The sequence below is a fragment of the Leptonotus elevatus genome, chromosome 18 (genome assembly GCF_054856555.1).
Source record: "Leptonotus elevatus isolate MCC_2025b chromosome 18, RoL_Lele_1.0, whole genome shotgun sequence".
NCBI lineage: Eukaryota > Metazoa > Chordata > Actinopteri > Syngnathiformes > Syngnathidae > Leptonotus > Leptonotus elevatus.
This window is the reverse complement of record NC_141256.1, coordinates 3,064,124-3,080,546: the sequence shown is the minus strand read 5'-3', so window position 1 is coordinate 3,080,546 and position 16,423 is coordinate 3,064,124. Positions and strand designations below refer to the sequence as shown.

The 16,423-nt window shown below is 37.4% G+C and overlaps 1 protein-coding gene across 3 annotated transcripts in view; it reads right to left on the bottom strand.

Moving 5' to 3' along the window:
• fynb (FYN proto-oncogene, Src family tyrosine kinase b) overlaps positions 1–16,423 on the bottom strand; it is a 79,289-nt gene that overhangs the window by 61,965 nt on the left and 901 nt on the right. For all 3 annotated transcript variants that reach the window (XM_086060507.1, XM_086060505.1, XM_086060506.1), the window contains exon 2: positions 1,267–1,335. The gene's annotated coding sequence lies outside the window, so the exon portion shown is untranslated. The remainder of the gene's footprint in view (positions 1–1,266; positions 1,336–16,423) is intronic.

The window sequence follows — 16,423 nt, the reverse complement described above, 5'->3', positions numbered from 1 at the left end:
CAACAAAAAAATGTACAGCAGCTTGTATAACAAGGTAACTTAATTACTTACTTGATTAAGTATTGAGGAATACCTCATAATTAGTCAATCTATAAATAAGAGGTCCATAGAGATCTGGACATTGACGTCAAACGTTCCAAACTGGGCGTCTGCCACTTTGAGTAAACGGCAAACGTCACACTTTAACAATGATTAACAGCGGGTGTGGACCTGCTGCCACATTAAGATGAGGCAAAAAAAGGATTGTGCATTCTCCAGGCTACCAAAAGAGGAATCAATGCGTAGCCAATGGATCACAGCAGCCATAAAAGGGTGAACAACAAGACGGAGGATTTGGAATCCTCCTCATTGCTCATTGCTTGTGCAGCAATCACTTCATATCAGGTGAGTCAATTACTGAAAAAGTCATGTAGATGTAGCTCAATTGCAAAGTTATTCAATGAAGGCAAAAGACGTGATCGGGCACTTTGTACATGGTGGCTGAATCAGCAGATGCTAACTGTTACCATACGAAAAATGTTTCGTTTGTTTGTGCAGCTACGGTTTAATAGATATTACACAGTTGAATTTAATAACTGACCAACACCATAAAGAATACTTTTTATGGCATAAATTACTACGGCCGCAGCCCAATTAGCAGCTGCTAAGTTGCTAACGTATCTAAATAACACTGCAAGACTTGCGTGAAACTGCTAACTATAATGGTATTTTGACCACACATAAACGGGAAATCAATCTGGTTTGTACAAACTTGTTAAGCCTTGAAACATTCACATGAGCCTCATTAATAGCATACCTACCTAGTATGCTAGCCTAAATAACAAGCTAGCACAAACTGACATAACATCACTCATGGGCAAACAAATATGCGCAGTAGCACTTTACACAAACAGAATTGAGTGTTTAAACTCTCATTTTTGTGTTTACACACAATAATAGATCTATGTACAGGTAAACGGTAACAGCAAAGTGGTTCGCACCAGCCATGAGTATGGTGTGGATGAACTTGACAGCCTCAAGCCCATAAAACCATTGGGGTGAATTTCTCATAGGGAATGCGCGTACTGCTATATTGGAACCAACATGTACTTTGTACACAAATGCTCCAAAGCAAGCATATTTTTGCCTTTCGGCCATAAGCAAAAACCGGAAGTGAAATTCTTTACAAACAAGGACACATCAATGACTTCTTCCACAGGTGTGTCTGTGCAAGTTTACAAATGTGCGTGAGAAAAGACAAGCCCACTGAAGTGAGAAGATTTGTACCTCTGTTTTTTTCCGTATCAGGATCTTTATTGTCTCCACATTGCCTTGTTCACCACCAAAACAGAGGCCCTGCAGGGACAAAGACACCCTCAATTATTCATTGTCCAATTTAATAATACATGACTATCAAGTCAATGTGCCATGCACTGTCAAAAGTAGGTCTTGATGAATTGTACTGGAATGCTTTGGGTGGTACCAAGGTCTATGTTTTCGGTACCATGAATGTGTTCTACGTTTTAACATATTTATTAAAATGATAAGAGCTAAAACTATGTGATGAAAAAGATCAAGGTCAGTAAACACAAAAAAACATCAGCAGGGAGAATTTTGACTCAAGGCTACATAAATGAGCAAAGGCATTTATCTGCATTTGCACATTTGTGCGATAATTTTCTAAATAAATAGCGGGAGGAAGTGGGAAATTAAACGATAAGGGGAATTTATGACACGGTACATGGAAACTAATTTACATCTCCATCATTAGTGGATTATGTCGACAGCAGAATTACACAGTGGATGTGATATTTAGCAGAGGTTAACTGCATGGCCACTCTGCAACTGCCCTTTATTTACACCAGACGTGCTGTCACGGCTGCCAAATATCTCCGAGCCCATTAGCGCCTCATTTGACTTTAAGGCTCAGGTCTGTTAATCTAATTTAATCTGTCTCTGTGGTTTTGCTTATTGCTAACGTGAGGCAGGAATGAGACTGCACTTGTGAGAGCCTTGTTTTTTCACCAGCAAAAGAATATAGCAACAGAAAAAGTTTGTTGTATATTAAAGGAGTGGGGGTGAATATGTTAATATCTGCTATTGATGAAGAAACTGTGTCCAAACTACTTTATCTTCGAAATTGTTTTTTTAAATGAGAATAAAGTTGGAATATTATATTTAATTTATTATACTAATAAAAAAGACAGGCAGATAAAGACACACTTTTGTCTTAGAACATTTCAAATAGTAATAGTCTAATGAAATGCTTCAGTGTCAAGTAAAACCTTGAAAATTGATTTTCTCAATCTTGCACAGCAATTGTGGACTTCTACTACTCAGGAAGAAAAAAAACTACTTTTAGATTTGCAGCTTTTTTTCAGGTTGGTGTGCTGGTGTCTAACGCTGTCCCAAAATACTTGTGCCGGCCTCAGTGTGAGTGAAACATGTGATTTGCATCTTCTTTACCAGCATAAAATTGCCATTTGGCCACCACTCATGTCGCTGTCTGCACTCTAACTTCCTCTCCATTGATCTCTCTTGCTAGCTAACGCGGTGATGGCGACAGCGTCCCAGAGGGGTGTGCTCCGAGTTTTGGGAGAGGGCCCCAGGAGGGGGAGATGAACCCATTCATCAGCTCCCTGGCTGATAAAGCCTAATAGCGCTCTGGCTGCAAGGGAAAGTCACTCAGCCACACAGAGTTGTCACATGACTGGCCAAGACACAACAGACTCTGTCATTCTGCTACTGTCGCTCAGCTACGGGGACAAATGGGTGGGCTAATTCACTGGCCGGAAAGACAGCAGCATCTATACAAAATGAGAACATCCACAGTGCACTGAGATGCCACTGAGGCAAAGTGGGCAGCAAGTCAGGCACAGCACATCACATTTAAAAACAACAAACATCTGCTCTCAAATGCAAGTATTTTTCAAAATGATTCAACCATCTGGTTTTTACGCCACGTAATGTTTAAGGTTACAGTAAAGCTGCAGCATACCCCTGCCAAAGTTGTCAAAATGATCCCCATTCAGACTTGCAAAAAAATGAATTCATCCAAATATAAAATAAAAAGACAAGAGACAAAAATGTTGGACAATGCAGCTAGGCCAGTAGTTGGCAAAGATGCCTTACCTTTTACTAATTATTGTAACATACCTCTGTATGGGTATGGAAAATAAAACAAAAAACACAACTACGCCCAACCTTTTTTGTAACTATCCTGCAATCCACATTTTTACTTCTTTTTTTTTTTTTTACTGACAAATGGTGATGTCCATGTTCTCCACATTTCAAGATGCAAACTACTCAAAAATAGGAAATCCAGGCTGGAATTTTGATGAAACACCAAACCTACAAAAATTCTGTGCAGATGCTAAATACAGAATACCAGCACACCTTTCCAGATTGAGCAAAATGTAGTGTAGACAAACAACTATTCTGTTGAGAAAAAGGTTACATTTGGTCTTGAAACCCCTAAAAAAATATGTTGAATTCCAAATTTGAAAGCTTTACTTTTAGACATCACAGACTAGGTCAGAACTATTTCATGACCTGAAGCTTTATAGACTAGTGTTGCCTTTCAGGGCTCTCTCATGGAGCTGTTCTGTTCTTATTAAGGCCAGCTGGCCCAAGACAGCTACCTACCTTAGCTAGTACCTAGCTAACTGTTTGACTGTTAACACTATACGACACTACTATACCATTGCCTTGTATAGTTTAACCTAAAACCCACTCATTTATGGCTCATTTCAGGGCTAGTTTATTTGGGTTAAGTAGGGAACATGCCATTTTAATGATAGCTACATTTAACAAAGATTACAACTGCTGGCTACATCTTTTACAAGGATTTAGCACAACTCTGTACACTGCGGGGCTATTAAGTAGGAATTCTATCATCTGCCTGTGTTTTTAGTAGCTTAGCTGCCCTGCATTGTTCATGCTAGCTTACTAATTACATCAAGAGTGTTTAGCTTGCCTTCACACAAATTCTGGTGGATGTGATTTGATTGACAGGTGAGGGCAAGCCGCCCTCAGCAAGAGGCTGCTGCTGAGGAGTGGATTAAATAGACAATCATTCTCACTGAACATGAGGCTTTCTGGACCCTTTCTGTACTGTCTCCTACACTGCATGGGGCAAGATTTAACAGATGATTGGATTGAAGATTTATTGTTATGTTAATAACATACTATGCAGAGTTGTAAGCAATATTTTCCTTAGAAAATTCAAGTAAATAATTGAGTTGTCACATGATATCAAATACAATAAAAAAATATATATTAACTATAAACAGTCCAAATACAGAAAACAAAAATATTTAACGTCTTTCTTTACCAAGACTAAAACAGTTCTGTTAATGGCTAAATATTTATATATATATATATATATATATATATATATATATATATATATATATATATATATATATATATATATATTTAGGAAATAAGAACATTATTTTACATATTTTACCTCTCCGATCTTGTTTCGAAATTGCAATAAAACTAAGCAATTTGTCTAGGTAGCATTTTAACATTCGGAGTCGAGCCATCTCACCCCACTCCAGCGCCATGCAAGAAAGGCATGACTAGGAGTTATGCAGTATATGGGTATGAGAAGTACTTCTTCCTGTGCCATCATATATGATTCGTAGCATTATATAAAAATGTACATCGTAAATGTAACTCTATAGAGGTAATATTGTTATTTTGACATTTGGTGAGTATGAGCTCTATTGCTACATTATTAATTATTATATAAATGTATTATTATATTTTATTATTATAACATTTTGTGTCAACACTTGACATATTTTTGTGGTTGACTTTTTTTCCCAGCATTATGTCCAAGCATTTCACTCTCCAAGCATGACTAATCAATTTACACTCAACCCAACTATAACTATAACTCAACTCTATCATAAGTTAAGGTGGCCACAGGACTTTTAAATGGATGATAGAACTCGGTACCACACGTAAATCTTTCACATTTAGCACGTCACCGATAAGTGGACATAGTGAAACGTTCAAAAGTGCAGTTATCTTTCAAATGTTGATGGTGATGTTGTGACAAGTGCAATTCTTGTACACAAGCATCTTTAACTCATTCACTCCCAGCCATTTTCAGTTCACTACAGAAACCCCAGTTTTCCATATTACTTCCAAATGTCTCATGTTAACATTGTAAATAAAGCAAACAAGCAATCATCTATTTTGTCAGCATCCCACAGCTGCATGAGCAATGCAGAAAAATGACACGGCAGATTCGAGTACAGTGCGAAGGGCGTTGCAAAGAGCAGGCGGGAAGGCAGACAGCAGAATTGAAGAGATCGTGCACTGCAGTGGAAATTGGCTGTAATAGAAGCAGCTCTTATCATAGCGAGGCATCTGACAAGAAGTTAATATGTGAGATGAAGCAGGAAAATACCGTAACGGCTTTATACAACCTCAGTGAGGACATCAGTTGTACGCATGAAGCCAAATCTGCAGCAACATGCCTCAGTGTTAAAATTCATGGCAGCTTCTTTGCAATGCAGATTTATTATGCTCATGAATACAAGGGGCCTTTGTGGACTAAAATATATGGCCTTTGTTCCACCACATGACATTAGAAAAAGTTGGACATTTCACAACAAGTTAATTATGTTTGAAAGCATGCAACCATTTACATATACGTATACAGAAAGCACTTTTGTTTCCCCCTCCAAATACAAATGGCCACCAGTCTGCAATAGAACTACCGTACACCCACTTGATTGTTACTTGTGTGTGGCAGGCACAGACTGCACATGTACTGAAGACGCACTGTGATGAGGCACTCATATTTGCTATGATTGTGCAATTAGGAAAGGACTGATTTCAACTATTCCACTGTGGGATTTTTAGCAGAATTATGTATAAATAAATAACTAAAGAAATTGACATGGAAAAAAATATGCCCCTAATATTTAGTTTCACATCCTTTTGAGGTAATCAAACGATGTCTGTAACTCGTATTTTGGCTCATTCCTCTAGTGAAAACTGCTCCTACTTTCTCAGACTTGGTTGAATGTTTCAACTCCCTCCAAGACGTGATGTTTTACGTTTAGCCATTCTTTGGTATTTTGTGTATTTGGTGTAATTTACTCTGTTGGAGGATGCATCACCTGCAAATAATCTTTCGGACATTTCACTCAAAATGTTTTGATAGTCTTGAAATTTCATCGTACTTTGCACAGAATCAAGACACTCGGTTATTTCAGTTGTGTTTTGTGTTTTTTTACAGAAGGGTGTAAACATTTGCGTCCACAATTTGCCATGAATAAGGGATGATAATGATCCTATTTGCCCTTTGTTAGTTTTGTTCTGTAAATTACAGTTCTACAATTAATAGGGATGTTTAATACCACTTTTTTTAACCAATTCTTGTGTCGTCACTGATACCAATATCCAGTACCGATACCACTAGTATTTTTGATACCTAAATTTTCCCCCAAATAACAATAACAATTTTAAAGAAAGACCTATACATCCCGACATATCCCAATAGTGTAACATTCCCCTTCCCCTTAAAATTACATGAAATTAATGACAAATTCTTCAAAGTTCTCATTTCTAGTTCCGGATAGTAAAACGACTGCAAGAGGGCACCGTCGCAAGTACGGATACTCTGAAATAAGGCCGGTAATATTGGCTGGTATAGGTACTTGCCCACGCCTAACAATTAGTTAATAACTTTTTTACTTGATGGATATAAAGATAAGTTATTATTTCAGTGAAGGAAATTAAAGATTCTTATCACAAAACGATGGAAGCCTTTTCTGTATTTTGGAGATTTGGATGATGCTTCTTTTGTCAAAACCCCAAGATGAATATGAATGAGTTAATTTATTTATTTATTTTCTGAGAGAGCTCAGTATTGTTCATTCGGTAATTTTACCGATTTGACATGTCATCATCATTGCGCTCTTTTTTAAATTTTTTTAATTTTATTTTTTTAAATTTTGTATGTGCGTGAGTGTGTGCGTGTGCATGTGTGTGTGTGTGTGTGTGTGCATGTGTGCGTGTGTGTGAGTGTGTACTCATTAGTTCACCTAAAACCTATTAAAAATCCCATACCGTTCACCTAAACTGAATACTTCAGAATCCAGCTAGAGTCGTGAGGTTGCCAGGAGACCCGAGGAAGGAGCCACCGGCCGGAGAGCAAACCCAGGAACCAGGAGCGCCCCCCACCCCAACACGGCCCGCGCCCCCAACCCAACGCAGCAGGACGGGGCACGGCAGCCCCGCCAGGCACCCCACTGGCCCACAGCCCCCGCTCCCCCCACGAGATTTTTTTTCCATTAAAATGTGATTCATGAGGAGGTTAGACCATTGGTCGATATTCAGTTTGTTTATTTTTCCAGTTAACAAGAATTGTTTTTTTCGCGATAGTAAGGGCTACAAGTGTAGATTGAAATTGTTTACGTGGTAAGTCAGTTGTTGTTAGGTCACCTAGCAAACACAAGTTTGGAAATAAAGGTATCCTACAGTCCAAGACTTTAGTCCAGAAATAGATAACCGGAGTGCATAACTATAAAGCATGAAAATAAGTGTCTGTAGTGTTTTGTAAACACTGGAGACAAATGTCGGAGTGTGAGAGTCCCATTTTATTCATCATATATCGAGTAATGTATGTTCTATAAATATTTTTATACTGGATAAGTTGTAAATTTGTGTGTTTTGTCATTTTAAATAAGTTTTCACAAACTTGAATCCAAAAGTCAGATTCCGGAGCTATAGACAAGTCTGTCTCCCATTTCGAGATGGATAAAGACATTTTATCAGTATACGAAAATAACTTATATATTTTGGGGAGGTTTTTTGTTGTTGTCGGAGAAAGCTTGGTAATATCTTTAGCTAAAACGGGCGGTTGGAGCGTACCCTGAAGTGTTGGAATGTGTTTCTTTATCATACTTTTAACTTGCAGATAATGTAAAAAATTTCAGTTTTTTATTATGTATTTTTGGAGCAAGGATGTGTATGATATAAACATATTATCTGAGAAAAGATGGTGGAGATGTGTAATTCCTTTCTGCTCCCACACACCTAAATAAAACGATTGGCTGTTAAGTTGAAAGTCGGGGTTATGCCATAGGGGAGAAAGCCCGCAGGGCTCCACTTGGGCTTTTGTAATTTCTAGTGCCTTCCACCAGGCAGTCAGGGTGGCGGAAATCATTGGGTTTTTAAAATAATTGTATCGCTTAATCGATGTTGTAATGAAGAGTAAATCTAGAAGTCTGAGGTTATTACAATCCTTCTGTTCTAGTTCCAGCCAACAGTTAGTATCTCTGTTGGGTTGTGCCCATAGAATGATATATTGTAGCTAGTTAGCTATATAGTAGTGCATAAAATTTGGTGCCTCTAGACCTCCTTTAGATTTACTTTTCTGAAGAGTAGATAGACTAATCTTTGCTTCTTCCTTTTTTTTTAATCCAGTAAAATTTTGTAACGGTCCAACAACTGGAACAAGTTAGACGTAGATTTAAATGGAATCATTGAGAAAAAATTGTTTATTTGGGGTAAACATTTCATTTTAATGGTGGCTATTCGTCCTATTAGAGAAATAGGACGATTATTCTAGCGCTCCAAGTCACTATAAATGCTATCCAATTGAGTTTAAATTAAAACTTCAAATTATTTAGTGTTAAAATACTGAACTTTTTGAAATGTTATGCTTTTATTTTTTTGTCAAATCTATCATATGGCACGCTATCATGGTATGCTAACTAGGGCTGCCAAGATTAGTCAACTAGTCAACGTGAACGATCAAAATAATCAAGAATCAATTTAATAGCCGAGTCATTTATTTATGTATTTATTTGAGACTTCGTTTTTCTCTCTAAAGTGCCTACTGAAATCGGTGACTCGTCACCTCACAAAATAACCGCTGGTGGAAGCCCTAATGCTAACAATGTACAGTAACTACAGCTTGGCCGAGAAGTATTTAGATTTTTTGGCATTTGGATAGTGACAGTTTTTCTGATTTTTCCCTTACAGTATAGCCCAACCCACACCAATGGATGTGGAATAAAACAATCAACATGTGATTGAAGTGTAGACTTCTATCATTAATTTTCGCAACACCAGTTTGGAATTAGCGTAGAGATCTGGCCACTGTCTTGATGAATCCAATCACAACTTGGTTGTTTTATTTTAAATCAATTGTATGAAGGAGAGAGAAAATATTCCATTAATATAAACAGCTGCACCAAAAGTATTTCTACTTTAACCTTACTTTTAAAGCTGCTCAATGTAGAAATTTGTCCAAAAATATCTTTACAATAGCCTTTTTATTTTGCTAATTATGACTCAAGCGTTTTCTAATTAGCAGATTAACGCTTAAACTCTTCACACAATGGGTACTCCTGCAAGCCTCTGGCCACTAGTTTTCAGACTGGCGGATGTGACGTCATGCACGCATTGTGGATGTGAAACAGGGAGCATGCGGTTTCATTTTTCTGCCACGCATGACAGAAGCGATTCAAAATTAGATTTTCTGCATTGAGCAGCTTTAAAGTGGATGTCAACCTTAAACATTTCTTGACAATAATGTTATATGTGACCTCACTAGTCTAAACATGACATCAACCCCCCAAATATTCTTGACAGCCGCCCCACTAGTCGAAATATGGTATTCTTATTAATATTACATTTATGGAAAATGAGTTAAGCAGCAAAATCCCGCCGTTTTTATCCATCTCAGGCGGCGGCCATTTTGCCACTTGCTGTCGACTGAAGATAACATCAATGTTGCTCAGGGCTCAGGCAACGACCAATCACAGCTCATCTGTTTCCTGAAGCTGAGCTGTGATTGGTTGTTACCTGAGACCTGAGCAACATTGGGGTTATCTTTACTTGACAGCAAGTGGCAAAATGGCCGCCCCCTGATATTGATAAAAACGGTTGGATTTTGCTGCTTAACTCATATTCCACTAACGCAACATAAACCAGAATACCATATTTAGACCAGTAGGGCTTCATAGAACATATTATTGTCACAAAAAAAGGGGTTTGACTTCCAATTTAAGCCTGACCCTTAACATTAATGTATGTTGGGAGCCTAAGACATCTATCATCACTCCAGACACTCCTCAGTGTTCTCAGACATTTTTAATTAGGGTTGTTGGAGTCTGTTATTGTTTTAGATCTTCTTCAGTAGCCATGAATTGACTAATAACTGCAATTTTTAGGTAAATGGCAGATGTTTTGATGTAGGGAAGGAGCGTATTTGTGTTTGCCAATATGACATGCTGTATGTGCCAAATGTACTAATAGACAAGTGTCATTCTGGTACTTGGGGATTACCCGGTATGTACAGCCTCCATTAGTGAAAATACAATCTATGAATTCAATAGTACTGTAGTAGCGCAACCACCAAGCTCCACCCCTGGTTATCATGGTAGCGAAATCCAGATTTAACATTGGTGAGCACTGAGCAGTAGATCCTTTGCATTAGGCATGTAAACAAAATGTATAACAAAACTCAGCCAGGTAAATTGTACTATAATTCGTATCCTTGGGGTATTTTGATGAAAGCAGGTCACAGTTATTTAGACACTTGGGAAAAGCACTTTGAAAAGAAAAATTGGGGAGTTTAATACACGTAACTGCCTCTCAAACAAATAGCACATCATACCACGGCTCTGCACAACTGCTCCACACACCCGCCTGTGGTTAAAACCTGTTATAAGAACCCCCAATTTCCAGCCTCTGCTTCAGCTGCAGTATAAACTTTCCATCTTGGAGGTGGTTAGTAGTAGCATTAAAGATTTCGATTTAGTCAGTGTTAAGAATTTAAATAGACCAGTGCACATCAGCGCACTATTGAACCCCTGACTAGGGGCTAAAAGGACTTAAGAGCAGACTGGAATTGAAAGATTAAAAAAGAAAATTATCTAGATTAAAAATGGAAAACCTCGACCAGGATATATGAGAAAAAGCCACAGCGCCATGCCTTGCCTGCGCTCCAGATGTAAATGAGCAACTGTGATTCTTTTCAGAGGAAATTAAACCACAACTTGGTTTCAACCACCAATAACAGACTTTGCACATTTAACGGCAGCACACACAACGGGAGCGCGCTGGCAAGTGGAAGCAGTGGGTTGATCAAGGATTGCAGCCAGGTGACGCGATCTGCGTGATATGATCTGCCTGATCCGCTGCTGCCTCGGAGCCTTGACAAACAATTCTCGCTAATTGAATTCCTGCAAAGACGCAGTCCAAGATGGGCATCTACAAGGGCTGTCAAGCTACCAACCATGGAACTGGAACTACGAAAACATCCACTGTGTGGTGTCAAAGCCTCTCAAAAACACTCATCTTTTATCACGTCCATGCTGAGTGTCAATAGACTCCCACTGATGGCATCGTGAAATAAAAAGTAAGCTCCTCAATTTCAATAGTGAAATTATATTCAAATAGAAGTTCAGATGAAGCTTCACGAGGAAAGTTATCACCTCAAACTCTTTATGTTCGGCTTTCTAAACTAGAACTAGTCATCTGCAAGGATTGTATTTTTTTTATTTGACTTTGACAGTCAAAACAAGGAATTCTACAAGAAAATGACTGAGATTTTTGTGAACGGGGTGGAACATGGACTTCATTTACATAAATAATATTCTATTTTATAATAATATTAATAACTAGGGGTGTGCCAAAAAAATCGATTCTCTATTCAGAATCGATTTGAAATGTTCCAAAATCTATTTTATTTAAATTATTTTATACTGTCTTGCCTTTGTCTGTGTGCCTTTTTTTGGGAGCTCTTTTCATGTTTTACCCGGTTTGGCCACTTAGAGGCAGTGTGGTTCCACGCGGTCTAATACACTGTTAAATTGTAGTCACATTAGAGAGTAGAAGGATTAGGTTCGGTCAGGTTATTCCAATAAAAAAAAAAATTTCCGGCGTGGAGCCGTTCTTAAAAAAAAAAAGTGCCGCGAGTAGCGCGCTAATTAGCATTAGCAAGTCAGACTGGAATAGATCATTACAATTCCTTGCACATCTATAGATTGAAGCAAAAATCATTGTCAATCAAATCACTTTGAATCAAAAATCGATCTAAATCGAAAATCGATTCTGAATCCAATCGCAGACCCAAAAATCGGAATTGAATCGAATCGTGAGACATTCAAACATTCCCACCTCTAATAATAACATTAAAAACAATACTCAAAAACTTATTTTTTGTATAATTATAATGGTTTTGTCTATTGAAATGAAGAAATTAACAAATGGGATGTGCAGTGCAAATATACTCACACCACTTCCTCACCACCAAATAAGCACAGTTATTTTTTTTGGGCCAAATAATAATTAGAAGCTATTATTTTGGGGTTCAACTATTTGTAACACTGACTGACATAATCAATGATCTTACCCAACATCATGAACCTCACCGTATGTCACTAAAATTACATCAATTGATCAACTAAATCAAAGAACAACAATTGTAGCTTGTTTGGAAGTGGGGATTTTTTTTTAACAGATTCATAGAATTTGAAAGTTGAGCCAAAAAGAGCAGTGATGTCATGGTTATCTTATCAACGCAAGATCAAAACATGAACAGAATGTCAGACTGCATTGATTTTGATGCTCGCAGCCCCTTGGAGATAATTACTCAATTCATTTCACACATAAAATTAATATCACATCTGTAGCTCTACACTCACACGTCAACATACGTCCCTGCTAAACTGTTATCTGTGCATTTCACTGATAATATTGTATTTCACAATTAGGGCCTGACCAATATGCTTTTTTTGCGGCCGATTTTTGGAGAGAGAAAAATACAGATTACCGAATAATCTGTTGATTATTTAAAAATATATATAATGCATAAAATTACCCCCCCTAGCCAATTCCTTTTCAATGGGTGTCACTTACACACAAACTTTTGCTTTTAAGGTTTTCTGCTTTGTATGACAAGTCCATAGTATGAACTTATCAAAAAAAATTATGAAGTATACATGTATAGATTTATGTGTCAATAATAAAACCATTCTTACTAAATTACAACTGCTGTAAAGTATCAACCTTTTCTTTTATACATTTTTATCTTGTGTTATTTTCACAAGTCTTGGGACTTACTGGGCTAACCTGGGATTGTATTTCGTGCCATGTCATGTGGGAATGTGTGTTAAGACAAAAAAAAATCCTTGAATGTTTGCATCATTGAATTTTGAGAAAATAAAGTGTTTGAATCCTTGACATATCAACTTTAAATGTAACTTGAAAGGACAATGACAAAATAAAACAATAAGAAAGTGAAATAACAATAGAATAAACTAAAATAATAGCAACTGAAAAAAACAGAACAAATACTGACTGTTCCTGTGCGTCGTGGCCTCTTAGAGGCAGTGTGGTGCCGTGCATCCATGGCGTACACACTTAAAAGTGAGTACAGAAGAAAGTTGCGATTGAATTCTAATAAAATAACTTGTTTTTCACACATTGGGAAGAATTTGTGCCTTTGCGTAGTGTTATCTGATCTGTGGGTATATATTCCCACAAGATTTGTGTGTGGATATTCGTTATTTGAAAGGAAAACACTCCCAAAGTCGATGCTAACTTCCGGTTAGCATTTGAATGGGATCCTCCCTTTGCTTTTAGCATTAGCGCTAGGCTAGCAATGTTTTAAAAACGAAGCTTTTTGTATTTAAATATACAGTGGGTGTAATACTTAACGTTGTGTGTTTAGTTTTACAGTTAACTCCAACTGCGGTGTCATTAAACAGCTTCAACGACACTTAGGGACAACAGAATAACATACGCTACACACTTGCTAGTTGCTAATGCTACGCAAGCAAAAATTGTGCATTCAATGTACTTTCACAGCGTCAGAAACTTTGGTTTTCTTCGGTAACTGCAATAATTGACCATTTGGCCCTTTTGGCCGATTGTTTTGGCCGATATTTGAAGGCCAATAATCGATTAATCGGTCGGACCCTACTCACAATTGGCCACTAATTACAGGGGACCTGGGTTTACAATAGTCACGAATAGCATAGATGTAAAACAAGGCAGAGAAATCCGAGAACCGCAATTCCTAAAAAATGGTTGAGGATTTTTTTTTTTCTGCCTGGGGTACCTGTTAATTTGGTGTCCATGGTTGGGAAGACAGTCAAGCTAGTTGTAGCAAGGTTATCCATGACAATAACACACCAACAACGTCGTGAGTAGGCCAACATCAAAATAAAATCTTCCTAAATACAGTAATACGTTAACATCAGTGTCTTGCTGTGCTTATGTATTTTTTTTACTTTTTTTTTTATTATGTGTTTTGTTTGTTGGCATTGTGGCAGAGTGTGGTGGTGTGATGGCTGACTTGTCTCATCTTCCTGAGCCTGGAAGTTGGATAGTTTAAATTGCCATCATCCTGAAATGTCCAATTGGTAATTAAGGACATTCAAAAAAAATCTACTGACATTGTGAAATGTGGCACCTGTTCCAAGTGGTAGTGGCTAGTGGCTAGCAGCTAGCCACTAAGTGCCCCATACAGGCTGACAAGATCTGTCGGACTTCTTTTCAAAGGCACTTTATAGGCAAAGATGACTCTGCACACTTGCAGTTGCAGTTTATGCTGATCGTTTTTTAACAGACCAGACTGCTGTTTTATATCATAATATTATTAGATATCTGAATAGCAAAATATTCTATATCAGCAGCCCTCGTCCCAATAAGTACCAAGTGTCGTGGTTAGAAATGGCGTGAGTAAGAATACATTGCATGCAGCACAAGAAGGCATGTTCTGTTACTGCTGTACTAAATGCTTTTCATACAAATAGTGGCTGTATTTATTAAGATTACAAAAGGAGTATGTACAATAAACTACTTTGTTAAGTGGCGTATCAAAATCGTCAAATGGCACAAGGCACGCTCCGTTCCCACCATACTTTCTGTACCCCATTTGATTGTTTTAAATGTATTTACTGTAATTCTGACTTTACTACTGTGTTAGCAGTCGGTTAGTGATAGACCACACCACAGCACGTTACAAAATTTGGGTTCTGTCGCTACTGTAAGAAAAATAAACTGAAGACCCTCTGTATAAGTAAATAAACAGTAAGAGAGAAAAGAGTGAAGGAATAACACAAGGGGCAACATTGTTGCGATATAACTCTGACCTCTGGAAGATGCTGCAGGACGCAGACACACGAGTTTAGACCATCTGACCTAACAATGTGATGACATAAACCGCTGAACCATTGGGTCTTTTCCACAGTTGTCTAATATTTTACACTTTACTCAACTGAAATCAGATGGCCATAAAGCCCAGAATAGAACAGATTCCATATATATTTGGTAAAATGTTATTTTACTTTATGACATTTACAGTGTTCTATGAGTAGTAATGCTTTGTATTGGCTTTTTTTTTTTTTTTTTTATCAATCAAAAGCTTTCTGGGAAAACACATTTTCCTTTTGTATGTAAAAAATAATAATAGATCATTTTCATTTAGAGTGCAAAGACTTTCTAATGTTTTTTTCCCTCCTTACTGTTCTTGGAAGTTGTTCAAAAATCTAAATTAAGTTCTCCATGAAATTACAGTAATTTTCTATCATCAATATTTTAGGATGGACATTTTTACTTAACTGAATAAATAAATAACATTAAAATTTTGACGGTGCAATTTCTGAAAAAATATATCCTCATTTTCAATTTGTTACGCTCTCATGTCAACCATTTCCTGATAGGATTAGGAAATTTTGGAGAAATTTGAATTACATGGATTAGTTGTTACATAATAAAGTTGAAGAAAGTTGAGGATTACAGCTTTAACAGAGTTGCTGGCAGTTTTCTGCACTTGAGGCCAAATGATTTGAAAGCCCATGAAGCTAAGATAAAGACGCTTTTCCAACTGCACGTTTCAGTTCAGGCCAGGACAATGAGCACAGATAGTTGGATGACAACCGGTTTGTAGACCCCTTAAAACACAGTGATTGGCTTGATAGTGACTGTCTGATTAATCATCTAAACAAACAAGCACATATGACGTATGTACTACAGTATGTGAACTTTTCACCAAGTGAGATTGTTCTTTACAATAATGATAATTTATCCCCTGCCTAGTTTCTAGTCTTCATAGATAACATCTAAAGACACACACACGCTGGGAGGTTACATGTTTTTAACATGTGAAATGTTAAAACCAGGATAGGCATAAGACAACCACATGGCAATGAATGAGTTATTAAAAGGCTGATACAAGGAGAACAAACTGAAGTTAGCCAACAAAAGGTGAATCAAGTACAAATTTCATTCAAGGTGCTTCTTGAATAGAGGAAGAATAAAGGGGAGAGAAGAGGATGGATGTTGCCGGACACCATTTTTTTTTTTCAAAACTATTATTTTCATTGGTATTCAAATCAATTGCTTCAAGGCACAATTACAATCAACAGAACCCTGAAAAACAATAAGTGAACTGATT